General features: G+C 43.8%; 1 protein-coding gene across 1 annotated transcript in view; it reads right to left on the bottom strand.

The window, feature by feature from the left end:
- The window catches only part of LOC137563542 (calcium/calmodulin-dependent protein kinase type 1D), a 412,397-nt gene that overhangs the window by 256,395 nt on the left and 139,825 nt on the right, over window positions 1–16,177 (bottom strand). The gene's annotated exons all lie outside the window — the stretch shown is intronic.

Raw genomic sequence — 16,177 nt, 5'->3', positions numbered from 1 at the left:
GTTTCATTTTCAAACCTGGCTGCTGGTTGTAACAACACTTAGTTACAAGGGATATTGCTGGCTATGTGGCTGTCAAGGGGCCAGGGTGCCTCACTAATCACTTTGTGTCTGCCTGCCTTTGTCCATGGCTGTCAGTACAGCGTCTCACTCTCCCCCCTCAGACCAGTCTAGTCTGGCAAGAATCAGAGACCAGGGGACACAGTCACAGGACAGGATAATCAGGGGGTGAAAGGGTTAAGCATCTTGAAGTTCTAGCTGGCGGGAGGGTCTGCATTAGATAGTGAAACTCACTAACACAACACACAGCGGCTGGCAGGAGGATGAATACAGCGAGAGGAGGAGGAGAGCTGAGAGCATCTGGCTAAACATTCCATAGAGAACTGAGCCGCACTTCCTCTCCGATCTCCTGCTCAGCTAAGCTGCGTGTGATGTCACCTGCATTCCCCGCCCCTCCATACAACTGCCGGGAGCTGAGAAGGAGGGCGGAGGCAGCGTCCCTGAGTGACAGCGGCTGGCTGCAATGATACAGCCGCCGCTGCTCACTAATGAGCGACACAGAACGGGACAATTTCACCCCGGCGCTCAGAGGAGATCAGCCGGGCGCTCAGAGGAGATCAGCCGGGCGGCGCGCTCTGGTAAATGGCCCTGGGGAGAACACTGCCTGGTATTAAAAGATATACAGCACATCACATTTTCATTTTGTCTTCTGTCTGGCCAGAAACACATTCTTGAGCCATACAGGAGACAAACCTGTATTTGAATACCCACTTGGTATATTACCATAAAAGCTCTTTAACAGAGATCTGAAGATTTAGCAGGACCTGGGGTGTTGAAAATTAACACATGTAACAAAGTCTACCTCTGCCAGTGTGTACAGAAAAACAAACCCTTTTGGCTAAGCTGTCTGTACTATTGTCTCAAATAATTCACATGGTCACTCTGGTTCAATCTGGTTTTCCCCCATCATCAGTGTGTATACAAGATTCAGTTGTAAATAAAGATTTTAGATGCTGTTCCACCAACTTGAGTGTTTGTGGTTCTGTGTCTCCCAGCTGGAGAGAGAGTATTCACTTGGAAGGGGAAGAAATTTAACCTGGGTTGCAGATCTGGATTCTGCTAAATCATCTTGTAGCTGCCTCCGATGAAATTGAGCTAACAGTTTGGTGTCAAGAAGTTGGATCCGCCATATACGGTATCGGGTGAGTAATTCTATTTTTGATTACCACCCTATACTGTCAGAGCGGATTAATAGAACCCGGAAGGAAAGCGCTTCTGTAGCGCCTCTCCCAGGAATCTGATATTCCTAAAGTAAATAGCGGGTCTAATGCCCCAATTAAGAAAGCACTACTGTGTGTCTAAGTGAATATTCTCTCTAAACATTGTATATTGCTGTATAGTCGCTTAAGTGAATTTTAGTCGTTATATAAGATTGCATGTTGAAAGGATATGTAGGTATATATGTATATATATATATATATGTATATATTTTAGTATATACAATGTATAAATTTGTGTAGAGTGTATGTGAGGTTAAGCTGAGACTGAAGGTATAAACTTGTCCACAGAGGATAGTTAAAATTCAAACCATAAATCGGGTGTAGATAAACCTGATTAGAAACTATAGCAGAATCACGTAAGCTGGAGACCAGGTTTGCCAGTAAAGTCTAATACTGACGTCACCATCCCTAGATAAACCTTCAAACTCAGCTAATCTCACTCTATTTCTTTTTTATTTTAGCTTAGCATAATGGGAAAGTCTCAAGGTAAGGAGAATCTAAAGGGTTATTTTTGATTTATCATATTCTGTGATGCTGTTTAATGCAGATATATAGATTTGTAAGTTTTAGAAAGAATCATGTTCCACAATTTTCTTTGAATCTTATTTCTGAATAACTCTATTTAGGGGTTTCATTTTTTTCCTTGGAGACACTCAGCAGTTGCAGGTGTCTCTCTGGACCAGGACATTTTGAATGGGCATTGCGGCCGCAGGATAATTTATTTTTTATCAGACCCTCCAAAATGTTCTGGCCTGGCTACTAGATGTTTCTGAGCCTTTTCTTCTAATTACTACAAATGTGTTTGTCTATCTCCTGTCACTGTAGTTTCTGTGGAAATGTGATATAAATTGCTTGTATATGACTGGTTGCACTTTTTCAGCCAGGGTGTACTTTAAATATGCATCTCTGGACATCTGCTCAGAGTTGTTGCAGGTTTCTACCCCCTCCCTCCATGTATTGGGAGATACTTGTTTTAATGCTTTTGTTTTTTCTCTTTCCTCTTCCCTGAAAAGGAGGGGGCAATGAGGAGTGTGGCAGGAAACAGAAACAAAAGAAGATCCCAGCTATTTGTTGTTTGTCTGTTTGTGTATGTGTCTGTGCACAGAGAGTATCCAAATATTTTTTTTAGATTTAGGAATAAACCTCTTAATTTAATTGATCGTTTTTTTTCCTACAGTCAGACAAGTCAAAAGTTAAAATTATTGTGGTAGTCTAAGGTATTCTGACTGTGGTTATGTAAATTTGCATGTGTTGCCTTTCTTTGTTTACTATAGGAGAAGGTTTGTAAATTGTCTTGAGGCAAGGCAGGTGAGATTGAATTTGTAATTGGTTTTCACCTCATAATTAATTACCCATGCACAAAGTTGCTGGCCATTACAATGATTTTTAATTTTAATTTTTTTGAAAAGGCAACAATTTATTTAAGGGAAACCAGATTTAAAATTCCTTAACATTTGTAATGTAAGGTCAGTAATGTCAAATTAACGGATGATAAGGAATGTTCAATCTGGAGTTTGTGTTCTGGTTGCCGGGTATTTTGCATATACCTGAGAATTCAAAGCACAAAACAGTTTTGCTGTCAATGGGTTAATTAGGTTTGTAAATATTCAAGTAGGAATTAAGTTGCTTTGAATGAAATGTAATCATTTTAGCTTGAGCTTGCACTCATGCCGATATGAATGTAATGTAGAGAGATTGTGTCCAAAATCATCTTGCTCAAATTACTAGAAGTTATGCTCATTCTAGGTTTTCCGTTCATTTTGCCAAGAATAATGCAAACAATTGTGTGAATGTTCGGGTACTTGTATGAAATTAGTAGTGATGAGTCCCTTAAAGTGACTCTAACAAAAATTACAATGTTTTTTCTACCATCCTACAAGTTCCTAAACCTATTCTAATCTGTTCTGGCTCACTGCAACACTTTGTACTATCACGGTCTCTGTAATAAATCAATGTATCTTTCCCCTGTCAGACTTGTCGGCCTGTGTCTGGAAGGCTGCCAACTCTTCCGTGCTGGTCTGTTCCTCTATGCACACTCCAGTGTGTGTTTTATTTACATAAGCCAGCAGCTTCTCTGCTATCTTATCAGTGATAGAAGAGAGCTGGATAAAAATCCTCCTCTGTTAGGCTGTGAAAGTAGCTGGCTGACACATACTGAGGAATTACAAACACAGGCACAGGCAGAGCTGTCTGCAGGAAGCCTGTAATGTTCAGTGCATGAGAGAAGAAGGGGACAGAAGGTAAACACACAAATGATCTTTTGAGATTCAAAAGGAAAGCTGTATACAGCCTGCTTGTGTATGGATGTATTTTCTATGTGTGGACATATTGTACATCAATCTACTTCCTGTTTTGGTGGCCATTTTGTTTGTTTATAAACAAACTTTTTAAAACTGTTTTTGACTACTTTTAATGCGGCGGGGAGCGGCAAAATTGTGACAGAGGGTAATAGGAGATGTCCCCTAACACACTGGTATGTTTACTTTTGTGCGATTTTAACAATACAGATTCTCTTTAAAGAGGCACTTAAGCCAAACTTTTTTTTTAAACCTCCAAGTGTACACAATAGATGAGGGTGATAGGAGTCTTACCGCACAGTTTGTTTAGTTATCACGTCCTCTGTCTCCAATTAATCATCCCTGACAGCCAGCCCTGACGGCGCCTGTCGGCGAATGACCCAGGATTATAAACAGACCAATCTTCCTTCTCTCCCTGGGTCCTACTGCCGCCGGCGCCGCTGACTGTACTGCGTTGCAGAGTGCATGAATTGTAAGAAACGTGCGCGCGCGTATACATATATATATATATATATATAGCTATATAGATATATATATATATCTTGATAAACATAAATATGCCAAGTTGAGAATTACTATAAGATGTGACATAATTACATAATGTTGCTAATGTATCAATAAATACATTGCGTGACTTATAAAAAAATTTTTTTTTTTACCAAACAGAAGGGGCCGGCTGATGTTTCTTCCTCGCTGTGCTATGCTGTCTGCGGAAAGTGACAATCAGCCGGACACTATACGAAGTGTGTAAGCGCATGCTCCGGCAATGCCTCGGGAGCAGCGCTTATAGGTCTCTACGCTTGTGCACTCAAAGAGACAACTCAGTGCACGAGCGAGCGTAGCTAGGAAACAGGCGACGCAGGAAGCGAAGAAGCGCTGGCTGACCCGGAAATAGTTCCGGCCAGCCGCGCCATTTTGAATAAATTAAAAATAATACCCCTGCCTGTAACTACTGAACGAAAGGCTCCGCAGCGGCGCTGCACAGGCGGAATTGCAGGCATAACATAAAGGAAAAAGGTAATGTCCTTACATTGCAGAACGATCTTGGCTTAAGGTTCACTTTAAGCAAAGTGACATACTTGGAATTTTACACAATTACAAGTGAAAAAATATAACAAATGCTTTTAAAGCAATTTCTTTGTTGGTTTCTGGTCTGTATCTGGGTACAATCTGAGGGGTGTGGGAAACAAACCCTGGTGTTGGTGCATTTGTGGAGGTTTTTGAACAGCAGACGTTGACCCCCTGTACCACCTACTGTGCACAGGGTGAGATCGGGGGCCAACTAAACCTGCAAGTGGCTGAATCACACAGCCTCATAACCCGGCCCACATTAGTTTCCTACCATGTGTAATGCCTGGAGAGGGTGGAGACGGGTCACAAATATGTCATGTTAAATGCTTATTGGTTGATTTGATTGTAATTGTCTCCATATGTCTGTTTGTATTAATATTGTGCTGTATAAAGCAAGGTCAGAGAAATGGGTTTAAGTGTCAGAACTTAATATAGTATTTAGAGAAAGTATGATGTTAGTGTAACGATCGGTGTAACACAGAGAGGGTCTGATTACCGGTGAACTGCAGTATCACCGAGAATACAGAATATACCCGATTATTGGTGATCTGCAGTATCACCGATAATCAGATATATCTACTAACCTCTGGACACCAGAGATAACAAGTGAGTGTTTAGATGCAACAGTATACTTTGAGTACTTATACAGAAGTATGTTCCTTCCGATGGCCTAGACTCTCCCGGGGGAGGAGCTAGGCTGAGTGTAGGAAGGACAGAGCGTGAGTGACACCAGAGAGAGAGGGTGTCACTAACAGATCTTGGAACTGCCTCTAACAGTAAGGTCAGTTCTCGAGGTCGGCAAGCCAGGTCGTTAACACACAGACAGATAAGGTACAGATTCAGGAGACAGATACGGAATCCAATAAACAGGCAGGGTTTGGCAACGGAGTATCAGAATAGCAAGGTACAGAATCAGGAGGCAAATACAGAGTCCAAGAACGAGCAGAGTTTGGCAACAGGATATCATAAATAGCAAGGTACAGGATCAGAGTTCAGAGGAGTAGTCAGGCAGTCAGAAGGTCATAACAAATAATACAGATCAATATTCCTAGTGCTAAGGTGTGAGTTCCTTGATCATCAACACCTTTGGAAACTATGCTAGAACACAGATACAGACAAGGTCTGAGTGCTACCACGTAGTGATCACAACGGCAGACACCAGAGAAATGACCAGCATCCAGTATATATACTACAGCACTCACCAGCGCCACCCCTAAGTGCTGGACCAATGGAAGGCGGTGAAAATGTCAGCTGACCGGCTTGGTCAGCTGACTCTTCTCTGGCTGTCATATAAGCTTTGCCTCTTAGCGCGCGCGCGTCCTTCTGAACCTGTGTGGACTAGCAGTCCCAGCCACACCAGATATGTCTGGCAATGTATCCGCTGATTCAGGCGCGGGGGCCGCCGCCCCGCTCTCCAAGCAAGCGGCGGTCTTCCCGCGTCCCACCACAATGTCAGCAGCATTGCCATGCGCGCAATCCGCTGCATCCAACACGGACTCCACCGCTCTGCCCATGCGGCATGCGGCGGTTTCTTAGCGTTGTGCCGCCATGTTAGACGCAGAAACAGCCGCCTCACTCTGAGACCTTGCGGCGGCTTTTCCGCGTTTCCTCACAGTTAGTAAAGGAAATTTAAATAGAGACGAGAATAGAAAGAGTAACCTTTGTCCAAAATATTGTTACAGAGCTACACATGTGGTAAATAGGTTGCACATACCCACTAAGCTGTTTAACTTCGTATTACCATTGAGGACTTCTACATAACTGCTTTGATTGAGACCAAGCTATAAATTACTTGGCTCATGCAGTTTGACAAACCTTGAACTCTTGTCTGATTAATTTTTACAAATTTGCCTGCACAAGTGTTCTTTATTACCTGTTCACTTGGAGACCTACCTGTGATATCACCTGATTATGGATGACTTTGGAGATCATCTGATCTGATTCTCCTGCACTGATGCAGCCCTAGAAGGATGACCCTCTGCTGTATGGATGAGCACTTCCTGCACCTGCCCTCCTCCTGTGGTGGTAATGGCTGCTTCCTGCATTTCTTTTGTGTCATCCTTTGGGAAGAACTCCGCCTCTGCTGTTGCAACTGTGATGTGAGGTTTCTCAACTGGGATGAGAAGTTGAGTCTGCCCTTCCCTGCCTTCTACAACCTGGCTGCAAGTGCTGCATCCTTGTTATAAATCTGTTTCCATTTCTTTTGTGGGTGCCCAATGCCATACAATGAAACTGCTAACACAAAGGCACTGGGTGTAGCCACGGTGATTACACGGCCAGCTCTCAACCGCCACTGTCTGTTTGCCCCGAGACAGCGAGAGCTTGGCAGGAAAACATCTGCATTCATCATGAGGGCTTGTGGTGATGAATTCACCGTCCTCCTTCACCCTTCAGATGAACAATATTCTACTCTGCAATGATGAACTGACATTTCCTGGACCCACTAGAGGATAATTTTTTTTCAAAATGCATTAAGAAGTTCTAACCTTATGGGTGAGGTGTGGCTTTAGGCAACTTGTTAAAGTTTACCACATTCAGTTTTCCATTAAGTTATGCAGGGCTAGATTAGGATGATATACTAGCAAAGCTAACTACTATTAACTCATCTTGTAGTTGTGTAACCCTTTAAATTGTATATTGTATTTGTGTACCAATGACAACACTAACTCCTTGATCTCTAACATACATAGAGCTGTTCATAGTATCTAAGTGATCCCGCCCTTTCCTTTAGAAAAGGGTTGGGATCAAAGGTTGGGTTGAAAGGTTTTATTAATGTGCTGCTTGAACCACCCTGATATTAAAAGATATACAGCACATCAAATTTTCATTTTGTCTTCTGTCTGGCCAGAAACACATTCTTGTGTCATACAGGAGACAAACCTGTATTTGAATACCCACTTGGTATATTACCATAAAAGCTCTTTAACAGAGATCTGAAGATTTAGCAGGACCTGGGGTGTTGAAAATTAACACATGTAACAAAGTCTACCTCTGCCAGTGTGTACAGAAAAACAACCCTATTGTCTAAGCTGTCTGTACTATTGTCTCAAATAATTCACATGGTCACTCTGGTTCAATCTGGTTTTCCCCCATCATCAGTGTGTATACAAGATTCAGTTGTAAATAAAGATTTTAGATGCTGTTCCACCAACTTGAGTGTTTGTGGTTCTGTTTCTCCTGGCTGGAGAGAGAGTATTCACTTGGAAGGGGGAGAAATTTAACCTGGGTTGCAGATCTGGATTCTGCTAAATCATCTTGTAGCTGCCTCCGATGAAATTGAGCTAACAGTGCTTTAAAACATCTTGCATGTGTATACGTCAATCAGGGAGTGTAATTAGAGTACTGCTTCACACTGACACACCAAACTCACTGTGTAACGCACCGCAAACAGCTGTTTGTGTAGTGACGCCTGTGCTGGACTGGTGCGCACCACAACGAGAGTGCAGGTGATGGCGGCTTTCCAGCCCATATGGTCACCGGGCTGAGGTAGCTGAATGACGGAACAGTGACTGTCCAGCTGATCAAATTTGGTCTGTCCACAATGAAGCAACGACCTTATTATCGTGGGTGTGCCTCCCCATACCCCCCCCCCCCCAACACACTCATATAGCCGGCGCTCATTGCTTCATTGTGATATGCAAGTCCCTTCACCGCGGCAAGGTAATGATCACGAAGGGGAATTGGCACATGTACATGACTTTTGTTTTGTTGTTGCAGCTGCAGTGCAGCCAGAAAAATTAGGCAGGCATGTACACGCACCAGAAAAATTATTATAGCGGCCTTAAAAATTCAGGAATCCACCTGGAGTCCTGGACCCTGTTGGTGGTGGCGGAGAAGGCAGTCAACCGGCCTGTGGGCAGAGATGCTGTGTTGGGAGTGACTTAGTCTTGGGGCAGGCAGTCACACGGCGTGCAGTCAAGATGCTGTGTGTAAGGACTGACTTAGTCTTCGGGCAGGCCTGAGCGTGCTTTGCAGACCAGGCCACCATGGTCAGATGGACCCTTGACCCAACGCTGTGTGCCAGAGATGCCAACACTTGCCTTTCAACATCACGGTACAGTTTAGGTATCGCCTTTTTGAGAAAAAATTGCGGCCTGGTATCTTCCACTGTGGTGTGTGGCTTTGCTTTTGTGTGCTGCTTTTCCTCAGGTGGTCATCCCATTGCAGTTTGTGCTTTGTAATCATGTGCCTTCGTAAGGTAGTTGTCCCTACGCGGGTCTTGGTCTTTCCACAGCTCAATTTTCGGTGGCAGAGAGTACAGATGGCATTGCTCTCATCTGAAGCAGACACAAAAAAAAATGTCCACACCGCTGAGCCCTGGGGTGATGGCACTTTGGTGGTGGTGGCCGACTGAGTGTTAAGTGGGGTGCCAGAAGCAGAGCAGGAGGAGGAAGATATGTCAGGCTTCCGTGCGGAAGCTGAGAAAGATGAGGTGTTCTGTGTTAAATAGTCAACTACGTCCTGACAATATTGGGGGTTGATGGCACGTGCCTTCTTCTGAACACTGTACTTTGGCCGTATGAAATATCGACAGCACGATCTCGAACAGACCTGCCAGGTGGCCTGCCTCTGCCTTTCGTTTTGTCCATATTGGGGGGAGATGAAGTGAAATGTATGCACTGACTTGACTAATACAATGTGCAGTCACACAGGTGCAGTTAACAGGTATGCACGGAGTGGTATATCACACTGAGTGCACTCACGTAGGTAGGTGGGTGCACTGAACACAACAGGTAGGTATATGCAGTGATGGGTATTACAAATGTGCACCTGTCACACACAAGTACCGTGAACAGGTACAGTGACTGGTGGTATTAAATATCACACTGCGTGCGCTCATGTAGGTAGGTGGGTGCACTGAACACAACAGGTAGGTATATGCAGTGATGGATATTACAAATGTGCACCTGTCACGCGTACCATGAACAGGTACAGTGACTGGTGGTATTGAATATCACACTGCGTGCGCTCACCTGGGTAGGTGGGTGCACTGAAGTGAACAACAGGTAGGTATATGCAGTGATGAGTATTACAATATGCACCTGTCACACACAGGTACCGGACAGGCACAGTGACACTACGTGCGCTCAAGTAGGTAGGTGGGTGCACTGTGAACAACAGGTAGGTATATGCAGTGATGGGTATTATAACGTGCACCTGTCACACACAGACAGGTAGCGGACAGACACAGTGACACTGCATGCCTTCACAAAGATAAGTGGGTGCACTGAAGTGAACAACAGGTAGGTATATGCAGTGATGGGTATTACAATGTGCACCTGTCACACACACAGGTAGTCACTGAATGTGCTGGGCCTGGCAGTGGCACACACAGTAGGAATGAGCTCTCCCTTCTCTAATTACTGCAGGCACACGAGTGAGTCCAATGCCTGACGCTGTCTGCCTTTAATAAGGGGGGGGGGGCTCCAGGAGGGAGTGTAGCCTGATTGGCTACAATGTGCCAGCTGACTGAGATGTAGAGGGTCAAAGTTGGCCCTAATGATGCACTATGGGGCGAATCAAAATTCCGGAAAAGTTTCCGGTTCTCCGCGAACGCGAACCACCGAAGTTCACCGGGAACCGTTCGCCGGCGAACCGCTCGGGCCATTTCTACCTACAATTTTAGGTAGTGTCTGTGCTGGCAATCAAACTGTGATGCTTTACTCTGCACTCTGCATCTGCACCACTGCAGAGGTTGGAGTATTGTCAAATGGGAGGAGTGGGGCCTTAAAGTGTCTCTGTTGTAAGAGAAATATGTAGGATACCATATATATCTCCTTTAAAATACCAAATGCCTACTGCAGTACAAAGTAATGCAGCTGTTGCTTTCCATTTCCATACGTAGCCCTTCACACTTCTACCAGGATCAATCACAAGAACAGGCATGGCTGATCAATAATGGATCAATATTTCATTGAAATACTGAGCAGGGCTGTCCTAGTTCGTAATACATTTTCTTTAGATTTAATGTATTTCTTGAATCTAATGTCTAAAAAAAACATACAAGATGTATACCTAGATAATGCATGCAAATTAGTGTGTAGAGACAGATGTCTTGGCTGGCAGATTCAAAAATAATAGCGCCACTTCAAAAAACAATAGACTCTGCCTGGCAGAATTTGTTGATATTTGTTAGCACGGCAATACTCGTAAAGAAAAGCCTTCTAGGAGGTCATTTAAAGTGAAGACAACATGCTGACTTCTTAGGGACAGAAGAAAAATATATATATCAGTGATCTAAGGGCATTGGCATCAAACCGAAAAACTATGTCTGAAAATGAATTGCAAAGGATAAAATAATTTCAGTCATATATTTATTTAATGCTTCATGGAATTTTTCTTTGAGTTTTAAAGATGGTATTTTTACGAAGTGAATAAAAAAAATAAGAAGCAAGTAGGTAATTATAGCAGACCTTACATCTACATGTCCATACCACAGTGGTCAGTTGCAAGCCATACAGCTTTAATACATTTGGATAAACACGTTTATGTCATAATGTCCTTTACAAGTAAGTCAAATATTCATAAGGCAATACATTTAAGTAAAGAAACCAGGATGGTGACATTGATCAGAGCACATACGATTACTGTTCCCAGAAGCCAACCTGGCATTCATTACGCTAATAACAGTCTCTCTGTACACAAGGCCCAGTTTATTTTTGGCATCTGTTCTCATGCACACCTAAGGACGAGTATTAGTATGGGAAATAATTCAATGGTAGGAAAGTAGGCCCATAAGTGCTGTAAACAAGATGAAAAAAAGCAAGAATGTGAGGAGAACCTATCTTTGATCTCATTTTATATATCTTGTTCTAGATATTTTTGCATATTATGTTTTTTGGATAACAGTAAGAGGTGTTGCAGTTAAAGCATTCTGTCATTCCAACTGACTTAAACTCAGATTATGAAAATGGACATTACTGACCTTGCATTGAAAGTGAATTTATAAGCCCTGATTTACTAAGATTGGAGCATGCAGAGCCTGTGCGCTCAACAAACTTAATCCAGATTATATTAAAATTTGACTATTAGGATTTCAAAGTATGCAACTCTCATCTGTGCTTTATCAGTCCATATTAAATACTGCTGAAAGGCTAGCGAAATCTTGAATGCTTAGCTTTGAATGCTTAGCTGCTATTTCCAGATTGCTGGATCACAGAAGCTTTCCGCTCCTTTCCAACTTTTGGGAATCAGGGCCAAGAGGCTGATTTACAAGAGTGGCTTCATGCAGCAGTGACTGGAAGTTGATCTATGATCAGGCTAATAAAGCCGTTCATGCATTACATATGAGTGCCTACCACTGGTTGCCTAGGTTAAATGCAACCAGCAAAGTGAGAGTACAACCACTTAATTTATAGATCGTCTTGCTGAACAAAGAGAAATACACCAGGTGGGACTGCCTTTTAGCCATACCCTATTTCATTTTTATTGTATTAAGGGAGATATTGAACGCTTACAAAATGAATAGTGTATGATTGTCTTTAAGCTGGGCATACATTATACTGTATTTCAGATGGCACTGTTCTACTTGCATGACATATCTAGACTGTTGTGGATAGTTAATTCCTGTTCTGCCTGGCTAAGAACAGGGATAGAAGACACTGCTTAGGTAGTGAGTTGGTGAATCCTGTAAATAAACCTACTTTCAGTTACACTGCCTCCATGACTACTTATCACAACACACTACTGTCGGGAGAAGGCCCGCCCAGCGGGAGGGTCTGACGGACCAGTCGTTCTCATTAGTAGTGTGCACCTTAAAGCAACTACAGATGCTGCGTTGGAGAACTTGCCTATCCAGCATAAGGTAGTAATGGTTTCTGGCAGATCATTTCATTTGAAGCTAAAAATGAGGGGAAAGCATGTATGAAAATGAAATGCAATAACTGATATAACTTGTGAGATATGTGTAACGGATCTGCTAGTGTGTGTGGGCACTAGCAGACAGACAAATATCAGACTTTCCCTGAAAAGGGTAAAGTCTTACAGACAGTAACAGTGGAAGGCAGTACAAACACTGAATACAGATATAGGAATGGTCAGACTAATCGAGTCGGCAACAGATCAGATTGGTCAGGAACAAAATCAGCAGGCAATATCTAAGTGAGTAATCAGGCAGTGGTCGGCAACAGATCAGATTGGTAAATGTACAAAATCGGCAGGCAAAGAGAAGTCAGAGAAACAGGCAGAAGTCAAACACAGGTATAATTAATAAATAAGAACCTGCAGGTTCAAGCCACACACGAAACTGACTAAGGTCTGAAGCCTTCACTGCGAAGTGTTAGCTAGAGCAGACAGTGAGCAAGTGTCAGAACAGCGCTTAAGAAGCCCGGGTAAGCAGGAGACCACACCCCCAAGCCGCTTGGCCAATGGGAACCGGAGATGGAGCCATGCGTGTCAGCTGACAGGTGATCAGCTGATACACTTCCTTAGAGCATAAGAGGAGCGACGCTGACAGTGCATGCGTCCACCCTCATTTACAGTCTGAGTATCATGCAGCTGGAACTCCGCATGAACGCTGCCGACACCGTCCCTGTCAATGCGGCCAGCCGCAGCGGAAGTCCCAAATGCGCTGCCAGCGGACTGACACGGTAAGCTCAGGATTACTGACATTACCCCCCCCCTCCCCTAAGACGTGGACTCCGAACACGCCAAAACTGATCTATCTGGGAGAGAATTATGAAATTCAGAAATCAATTCATCTGCATGAAGTCTATGAGCAAGAATCCAAGATTTCTCCTCCGGGCCGTAACCCTTCCAATGTACCAAATACTGTATGGAATTCATTATTTTCCTAGAGTCCAAAATTTTCTACCTCATATTCAGGTTCACCATCAATAATCACGGGAGGGGGTGGTGGGGGTGGGTGTGGGTGTGGGGGATGGGGGTGGAATCACTATCAGCATTGGCAGCAGACTTCAGCAGAGACACATGAAAAGACTTGCTCCCCTTCATGGAAGCCAGTAGAGACACCTTATAGGTTACTTCATTAATCTTTTCAGAAATAAGGTAGGGACCGATATACTTGGCACCGAGTTTGGCCGAAGGCTGGCACAAACCGATATTTTTCATGGAAACCCATACTCGATCTCCAGGGGAAAACTGCTAATGAGGAGAGCGATGACGATCGGCTTGTTGCTTCTGAGATGCAACAGCTACCTTTAAATTCTGGTTGACTGAGGCCCAAATCTCTCGCATCCTGATCACCCAATCCTGCAGAACTGGGAAGGATGAGGAGGAAGAGAGGACAAAGGAGAATCTGGGAGATTTCCCGAAAACCACTTGAAATGGAGACAGTTTAGAAGAGGCATTCAACAAATTGTTATGAGCAAATTCAGCAAACGGCAAAAACTGAACCCAATCTTCCTGGGACTCAGAAACGTAACACCTCAAAAACTGTTCAAGAGACTGATTAGTTCTTTCCGTCTGGCCATTAGTCTGAGGATGGAATCCAGAGGAAAAAGATAAGGACATACCCAGATGTGCACAAAAGTTTTTCCAGAATTGGGACACAAATTGCACCCCTCTGTCGGATACAACATTTTTTGGAATGCCATGCAAACGAAAAATATTTTCAATAAACAAATCAGCCAATTCTTTAGCAGTAGGTAATTTCTCTAGTGGTACGAAATGTGCCATTTTGCTGAACCTACCCACGATAACCCAGATAATCGTTTTTCCCTGGGACGCAGGGAGATCTACAATGAAGTCCATTGAGATGTGCGTCCAGGGAGAACTGGGAACTGGCAACGGTTGTAGTGTACCAGCAGGGGCATTCCTGGTCGTCTTACTTCTAGCACACATAGTGCATGCTGACACAAATTACTTACCAGCAGTACGGATGGAAGGCCACCAGAAGTGTCGCTGGAGCAAATCCAATGTTCTGGTCACTCCTGGATGACCAGCTACCTTACTGCAATGGCATTGCTTCAGTACAGATAGTCGCAAATGTAAAGGGACAAACAAACGCTCAGAAGGTTTCCCCGACGGGGCCTCTGCCTGAAATTGAGCCAGAGATTCCAATAAATCTGCTGACAATTCGGTTGCAGAAATGACAATATGTTCAGGAAGTATATTAGAAGAAGTAGCAGGTAGTGACTCCACAAGATCAAAACATCTGGATAATGCATCTGCCTTAACATTCTTGCTCCCCCCCCGGTTTATAGGTTATGATAAACCTGAACCGGGAAAAGAATAAAGCCCAGCGAGCCTGTCTGGAGTTCAGTCTATTAGCTCCTTCTATGTACTCCAGATTCTTGTGATCTGTGTACACAGTAATGGTGTGTTCTGCCCCTTCCAGCCAATGTCTCCACTCCTCGAATGCCATCTTAACCGCCAGCAATTCTCTATTACCAATGTCATAATTTCTCTCTGCCGAACTGAATTTACGTGAAAAGAACGCACAGGGGTGCAAGTGTTCTGGTTGACCAGAATATTGGGATAGGACGGCACCTACCCCTATCTCTGAGGCATCAACCTCAACAATAAAGGGTCGGAGGACATCGGCATGCATGAGGATGGGAGCAGAACAAAAGGCCTCCTTGAGGGTCTGAAAGGCTTGGGACGCCTCAACAGACCAATTAGAAGGAGCGGCTCCTTTTTTGGTCATGTTAGTTAAGGGAGCTATAATGGTGGAAAAGTTGCGAATAAATTTGTGATAATAATTCGCGAAACCAATAAACCTCTGCAATGGTTTCAGACCGAGAGGTTGAGGCCACTCAAACACTGCATCAACCTTCTTCTTGTCCATAGACAGCACCGAATCTGAGATGATATATCCCACAAATGGAATTTCTCTGACCTCGAAAACACACTTCTCAATCTTAGCATAAAGTGCGTTCTCTCTTAATTTCTGTAAAACAAATTTAACATGATGATGATGTGCGTCAATATTCTTGGAAAAAATAAGAATATCGTCAAGATAAACGATAACAAATCTGCCTAGTACATCCCTAAAAATCTTGTTCACAAAGTCCTAAAATACAGCAGGTGCATTGCATTACCCAAAGGTCTGAAACCTGCACTGTGAAGTGTTAGCTAGAGCAGACAGTGAGCAAGTGTCAGAACAGCGCTTAAGAAGCCCGGGTAAGCAGGAGACCACACCCCCAAGCCGCTTGGCCAAGGGGAACCGGAGGTGAAGCCATGCGTGTCAGCTGACAGGTGATCAGCTGATACGCTTCCTTAGAGCATAAGAGGAGCGACGCTGACAGTGCTTGCGTCCACCCTCATTTACAGTCTGAGTATCATGCGGCCGGAACGCTGCCAACACCATCCCTGTCAATGCGGCCAGCCACAGCGGAAGTCCCAGATGTGCTGCCAGCGGAGGCAGCAGAGACTGACATGGTAAGCGCAGGATTACTGACAATATGTTTATTCAATGCTTGGTGAGAGTCTTTTGTAAGGTGAGTGTTGCTTTAAGGAGTAGTGTATGAGGTATTAATGTATGAGGTATAATGTATAGGGCAGGTCAATATTTTGTTATTCTCTCTATAAATCTGCGCTTTAGTATTATGTATAAAGCTATGTGGGCCAAGA

The sequence above is a fragment of the Hyperolius riggenbachi genome, chromosome 3, assembly GCF_040937935.1.
Source record: "Hyperolius riggenbachi isolate aHypRig1 chromosome 3, aHypRig1.pri, whole genome shotgun sequence".
NCBI classification, from domain to species: Eukaryota; Metazoa; Chordata; class Amphibia; order Anura; family Hyperoliidae; genus Hyperolius; species Hyperolius riggenbachi.
Note: the sequence above shows the minus strand (reverse complement) of the source record. Positions and strands in the feature narration are given on the sequence as shown.